General features: G+C 42.9%; 1 protein-coding gene across 1 annotated transcript in view; it reads right to left on the bottom strand.

Annotated features, from left to right (window-relative positions):
• Window positions 1–6204, bottom strand: part of SENP5 (SUMO1/sentrin specific peptidase 5) — a 32297-nt gene extending 26093 nt beyond the window's left edge. The window contains exon 1 of the mRNA XM_017726965.1: window positions 6098–6204. The gene's annotated coding sequence lies outside the window, so the exon portion shown is untranslated. The remainder of the gene's footprint in view (window positions 1–6097) is intronic.
• Between the last annotated feature and the right edge of the window lie 833 nt (window positions 6205–7037).

Raw genomic sequence — 7037 nt, 5'->3', positions numbered from 1 at the left:
CTGGGGTGTGTGAGCTGCCGTGCCAAAGGTGACACCGACCCTCCCTGGTGTCCTGCTCCTGCCGGGACCTCAGGGCCGCCGCTGTGCCCCGGAACGGCCGCGGAAATGAGACACTTAAAAATGCCAACCTGACTTTCTAAAATAAACCGTTAATTAATAATCTCGATCTGTGGAAGTGCTTCTCAAAAACCCAATTTACAAAATAAGAAACTCAGCAACCTGACCTTTTAAAATAACCCATTAATTAATATCTCGATATGTGGAAGTGCTGATAAAACCCCCCACATTAAAAAGTTCTCATGTTAACTCTGGCCCCAGCAGTCTGGCAAAGCTGCTGCTTCTACGAGGGAGGGCTTGTTTCTCCGTGTGCTGCCCCGTGTGGGTCATCCAGCATCTCTGTACCCCAGTTCCCCTGCCTGCAGCCTGGGGAAGAAGGTACAGGCGGGTAGCTTCTGTGCTGCGCTGTACAGAGACATCATGGAAATGGGAAGTGCTCCAAAACCATTGCATTTTTGTTGCTGGGTGGAGAAAGGTTACGCTTCCTCTCGCTGGGTAGCCCCTGTGAGGAGAAGCTGAAAGAATTTCTCCAAATAAAAGAAACCAGTGAAGCAGGAAAGATTGGGAAACAGCCATGATGCATCGTTTTCTGCTATGGCTTTGCACAAGGTGAACTATTTTGTGATCATGCAGTATTAATTATGCTGTGCATTCCTTCAGGAATTACAGTATCCAGGCTGTGGGTTGTGAAATGCTGTAACAAAGAAATTTTATAAAAGAAGGGATAGAGAAGACAATGGGGTGATGGAACAAACAAAATGGCAAAGTCCATGCCAAGCTGAGAGTTGCTGGCTTTTGTTTGTTTGAAAAAAGTCCAGCCCGGCTCTCTTGTTAAATACAGCGCTTTCCTAAGCAACCGTTTGTTCTTCCTGAACAGTAAATCCAGCCAAAGATGGGCTAAGCAGTTTCAGAGCAACAGGATGAGTCCTCTGGCCTTTATGAAACACACAGTAAACAGGGTGCACAGGGCAAGGCTTGGGCCATGAAGTTAAAACAGGAGTATAATAAATGGAAAGAGGATTCCTCCCCCAATCCATCTGAGTGCTGCAGAGCTCTCTGCATCTAACAGCACCTCTGCACTTAAATCACGGCCTGACCCAGGCAATCATTAGTAGAGTCTACGCCAGGCACTTGAGACACATAAATGAGAGACCAAGTTCATGTGATCCTCTTAAAAAATCATATTTGACTTTTTAAATGTGGGGTTTTATGAGCCTTCTGGTTTTGCCTGTGAGGATCAGCCTTATCACACGTTCCTGCTTCCTCCCTGTCCGTGAGGGCTAATAGCAGATCCTTGAAAACTGGAAGCTGAGACTCTCAGATGAGTAAGATGCCTGTAAACACTGAGGCTTTATGGAATGCCTGAAAAACATGAGACTTGTGAAAATGAATAAATAAATAAAAGCCAGACTTGGCAATGCTGACAGAAAGGACTGAATACCAACTGCATTACGGTAACATTTTTGTGGCCGAACTTGCAGCCTCAATGTTTTAATGATGGCAGCCTTTACTGCATTTAACAGAAGCCTGGATTTGATTCTTTCGGAATAAAAGGGCTTTTGAATGCTCTGTAAAGGCAATTTCCTGACTTCATTGATCGCTGACACAAACACCAGAATTAAATCTCCTACATCTTGAGCTAAAGCAACAATCCCATTAATTTGGAGAGCAGTGGGCTTGTACAGGAAGCAGTTGCTGGAAGAGGACATGTATGAGCTGAACCAGTTGGCTGCTCTCTGTGTCTCATGCCGCCAAGCAAGAACAGGGCCAAGGTAAATCGCCATATAACCATGTTTTATTTGGAGGCTGCTAACAGCCAGTCTGAGTTCACGAAGGAATGTGAATAGCCACATCAGGAAACTCAGCAAGAGATTATTCGAACTGGCAGGGTTTAAGAAGGAAAATTAAATTTGCTCTTTGTTGTCCCTGCCTGTTTTTCCACTTCTGAATCAGAATAAAATGAAGGACCACTCCAAAGAACTTGCACATTCCTTCACATAACTTCAAGTTGTGATGTAAAGACTATACTGGCAGAAATATCTGTAGGTCTCAGCACATACTTGTCATTAAATACATGGAAAGGATTGTTGTTAAATTACAACAAAGTAAAAAAGCTTGAAAAAAGGTACATTCACAGCAGGTGAACTCTAACCTGAACATAACTATGCACATAATGATGGAATGCAGCTACTCTTTGGCCCATACTTTGGAAGTCTGAAGTTTTTCCAGGACATGAGAAGTTTCATGACATTAATGCTTCTATGGCACAGGGGGTACAAGAGGTGGGAAGGAAGCAATAATACAACAGAGGTAGCCTGAGCTCCCCTGAGAGGCAACAGCCCCACTACGTAATCTTGCCTCAGTACTTCCAGCCCTGCCTAGTTAATGAGGAGAACTTTGGTCAGCTGGAGAAGCTCTGACCCTCCCCATGGCCACCCCTTGTGGTCACACCCTGCCCAGGATTCTGCTGCCTCCACCTCTACTTGTTCACTTATTCCTCCCAGGACAAGTGCACAGCAGCTTCTGAAAAGAAGATAATTTCAGCATTTCCCAGAAGTGAATCTTCTAGACTTTAAACATTGACTTCTATCTCACAATAAAGTAAAAGTGGCATTTCTTCTTCCCCCAAATTTAATGGACTTGGTAAAGATTAAGCCTTATACCACTAGAGCCATGTAGATCTGCACACACCTCATTTAAGGGGTTGCAAATTTTCCAGCTGCACATCTTAGTACATGCTGGTTACCCCCAAGCAAGGACAGTCCATATAAAGTATGCGGCAAACTCCAAATTGGATTTGCAAAGTGACCTGATTAAAAAACCCCAAACCCACAATATTTTAAAGGCAGACTTCTGGTAGCTTGTTTAGGGCTACTCCATGGCCTGCACAATTCACCCACAGCAACTTCTGGCAGAGGTGGGGGTGAGGGCACCTCTGACATTTCTACCACTGCAGAGTGAGGCTTTCAGTTCCTCCTCTATGATTATAACCCAATTATATAAATATAGGCAGAGCTTTTAAAGCATGAAGCCACCACGACTTGCACATTTACTCAGCTGCATTTAAAATATCTGTACTTTCATAATTACAACATTGACAAGGATTTCAGAGGGAAGGCTAATTTTCATGAAGGAGAGAGGATGCTTAGTGATTGAGAATGGTGTGCATTGACATCAATATTCTGCTCCACTACAAACTCCTAGAGTAACCCTCCCTGTATCTGGCATTTCAGGACAGTGCTTCCCCCACAGTGGTCACCTCCTAGCCCAGGCTGCAGGGCACAAGATGCTCTTGCTCCCTGTCCACTTTGTGTGCAAGTCAGAATAGCTTGGGCCACCCTCAGGTGGTGAAGTGCAGATACCCAGTGTTGTGCTGACGAATGAGGAGCCACACAGCCCATTGGCTCTGCTGTGGCACTGATGGCTGCCCTGAAACAGGTGGAGTAGTAAAGTCCCAAGGGTTTCTTGCTGCTTTTGAGTGTGTTCTCAGATCTCACTCTACAGGACACAGACAGGGCTGCTTGCCTGCCCTGCAGATGTGTTTTGAAAACAAAGAGATTAAAGTCAACAGGCCCCAGATATAACTGCAAAGGGGACTGTGCAAGTGAAAGAAAGGCAGCCCTAACATAGTGTTTAGCTTTGGACTTGGAAAATCCATAATTATATCTTACTGTATGTCTGCACAGACTAGAGCTCACGGAGACCATGTACAGACTATATTTAAATGAGCTATTCCAGGTACCACAGGCAGTGTCGTCATGGTACCAGCACAGGCTGCAGAGCCCACTTCTGAAACCCAGAAAATGTGCAGGTAACCACTGCTGTGCTCTGTAGCTCACCAGCTGCTCAGCAGGTAATGTAAAGCTAGTTCTAGGTACAATTCCTCATGTTTATTTAGGCAGTGAAGCCAGGGGAGGAAGTTCTTGCTTCCAGTCACTCTTTTTTACTCCTGCATCTCTTTTCCCTTCCACTGTCTCCCATGGTGCCACTACAACTATCCATGAGGCTCACTGGAAACTGAATGATTGAATTTATCCACATGGATAAAAAAAACCCTGTTAACCAAACAAAAAAAAAAAAAAAAAAAAAAAAAAAAAAAAAAAAAAAGAGAAGCAATACCCACCAGTTTTTCTCTGGAGCTGCAAAGGGACCACCAGAGGCAGGGGCTGAAGTGGTCAAGGCTGGAAGTGTAGGTGGGAATCCCCCTTGAACATGTCTAAATGGCGCTAGTCCAAATGGTAACACAAATGGTGTTACAGAAAGAATAAACACAGTTTCTTTTATTCCAGTCATCTGCCAATATTCTTCGTTAAAACATGTTGGTTGTGTTCTCTCTTGCAGTGACACACCAGGGACAAGATCTGGAAGAAGGCTGCCTCCTGGAAGTACTGCTGCTGCACAGCATCCTACTGGTACATTTTGTCTTTTGCTTGGCAGCCAGACGTGGGACTTGCTTTTGACACTCTGCTGGCTTTCACTGATATCAGATTGTGAGGGGTTGTTTAATCAGAAACAAAAGAGTGAAATGGAATAAGGAGTAAATTAAGAAGGACCAAGCTGTTGTTTCAATTCTTTTAACTTGAAAGAAAAAGAGGTAAAAACCAGCAAAGATTTGATTATCAGCTTCCCCAAATGATAGTATTATTGTAATTACCAAACTCCTTCTAAAGCAGGATATAGCTACAGTTATTGTGGCACCAGACCTGTACATGGAGAAGGATAGAGAACATGCACTGTAGGACAGAAATGAGGATGTTTCAGTCAGTGAAAACCTTTGTTCTCAGGAGAGGCTGGAGAAGCCGAGACCATCTTCAGAGAGAAATGAGAGTGCTGGAGGGGCCTTCCTACATGTTTTCAGACCAGTGAAAGGCAATTGTGCTTATGGATTTTTCTTAGCCTGGGAGAATCCGCTAGGAGAAAGTAAGGTCAAAGGGGGAGTTCAAAATGATGTAAGCAAGGATGTCAGCTTTTCCCAGTGTCCTATCAAGACATTTATGCAATATCATCTGGAGCTGGGCTGCCATACCTAAGGCTTTTGACACAGAACGAACTTTGCTTTTCAAATTAGAACTGACAAATGAAATAGATTATTCATCCCTACTCAAAAAAGAATCCCCAAAACCAAAAAAAACCAACCCAAAAAGAAAATCTAGGCAGTATACTTGGAGCCCTGGCACCTACGAAAAATGTTTGTGATGACAAGTTTGTTATTCAGACCTGTGCCCATTTTCTGAGTTGAAGTTACAAGTGAAAGGGGAATGCCCCAACCCAAGCTAGGGGCCACTCCAACACAGGAACTATCATCTTATAAACATAGGCATGGCCTGATTTAGATATTTCAAGAGACGCAGCAGATCAGCACTTACTGTCAGCCTCTGCCCCAGAGACATCAGTTCATTCTGTGTCCTTGGACTTTTTAAAAGGCAAGCAGATAGTATCCTGACCACATAGAAGGATCTGAAAGTGTTCAGACATAACCTCTGTTTCCATGCAGTCCCTGGAAAAGCTGTAGAAAAAGCCACATGCTACTGCCAAAAGAGCTGAACCTCTTTAATCTCTTCTGTAGGCGTCTTTAAAACAAATGTAAACTCTCACATTAGAGTCCAATGAAAGATCCCTGTTCTGGGCTGAGCCCCAGGTGAATAAGGAACCTTGGCAGTTTGAAGCATCAGTTGTTTGCATTTGGAAGGTATCCAGTGTGGCTGGCCTAGGGCTAGTGACTGTAAGCACTTGAACTTCATACTGATAAATGTTGAAGGTTTAAGATCATGGATTATTGCTCATGTCTGAGACTAAAAAGGGAAAACAGGTTTCCTTAAAGGATTCCTTGTGCTCTTTGAGCATATGAAAAACCAACCAACCAATCAAAAAAAAAACCCCACACAAACAAAAAACCATGCAGAAGAACAACCCCCAAGCAAAACCTGTACAGTGTTACTGGAGTTATTCTAGCACAAGAAATATCAGGGATCCGACTGTGCTGAAATACATAGTGGTATTAACCAAAACTGACTGTGTAAAAGGAGACATCCAGTCTGACCTTGCTGCCAGGACTTCTGAAGTGAACAGCAAAGTATATCCTCCTCCAGTGGAAAGTCCTCAAATCTAGATTAGAAGATGAATCTTCAGGTGAAGAAACCATTCCTTCTCCATTCGTTGTGGACACACCCAGACAGCTCCTACAAGTTAAAGGTGAGGGAGATGAATCTACCTTTAGTGAGAAAGTTTCTTTCTTTCTTCCCTAACTTATCATCAAAGACAACGGAGAGACATCCCAATTCAGACTCCAGAGCTCCCAGAACAGGGATGTGATAGGAGACTTCAGGTGGTAACCTCTGGTCCCAGAAGATACCATCTAAGGCAGATGTTTACCCTCATGTACGCTGCAGTCACTGGAAAAGCTCAGCTAAACCCGAGCCAGATAATTCCCTTTTTAAAAACAGAAGTCATCTCTCCTGTATAATGAATATTTTCTTGAATTATGAAAACACTCTGCCTATTGTTTTGAACAAAATCATCCTTAGTTGACCTAGCTGAGATTTTTAGTAGTTTCTCACATTTCTGCATTGCAGTGCTGTTAATATATATAATAATATATATAATAGTTAATACACCTGCAATGATGTTACAAAGATCAAGGGCTCAACTTGTTTCAAGAAGGATACCTGTAAATATTCCTATAGGCTTTTATGAATAGTGATCCAAATTCTGCACTCAAATTTTTCTGGATAGGAGGGAAAGATGTTCATTTAAAGCCTGTTAGATAATTATTTTAACTTACATTTCTTGAACACTTATTTGTGGTCCAGAAGATAATGTGGTTTAGAATCTTATAAAATGTGTTAATTTGGTTTAAGAGCCACACAATGATCCTGTCTAGCTAACATGTTAAATTGGAATAAAGTTGGATTAACTCACAAGAGGAAAAACCACAAAACACTCCAGATTCACCCCAGTGACCAGTGATTCACCCCAGGCTG

This window comes from Corvus brachyrhynchos, unplaced genomic scaffold (genome assembly GCF_000691975.1).
Source record: "Corvus brachyrhynchos isolate BGI_N302 unplaced genomic scaffold, ASM69197v1 scaffold162, whole genome shotgun sequence".
Taxonomy (NCBI): Eukaryota; Metazoa; Chordata; class Aves; order Passeriformes; family Corvidae; genus Corvus; species Corvus brachyrhynchos.
Note: the sequence above shows the minus strand (reverse complement) of the source record. Positions and strands in the feature narration are given on the sequence as shown.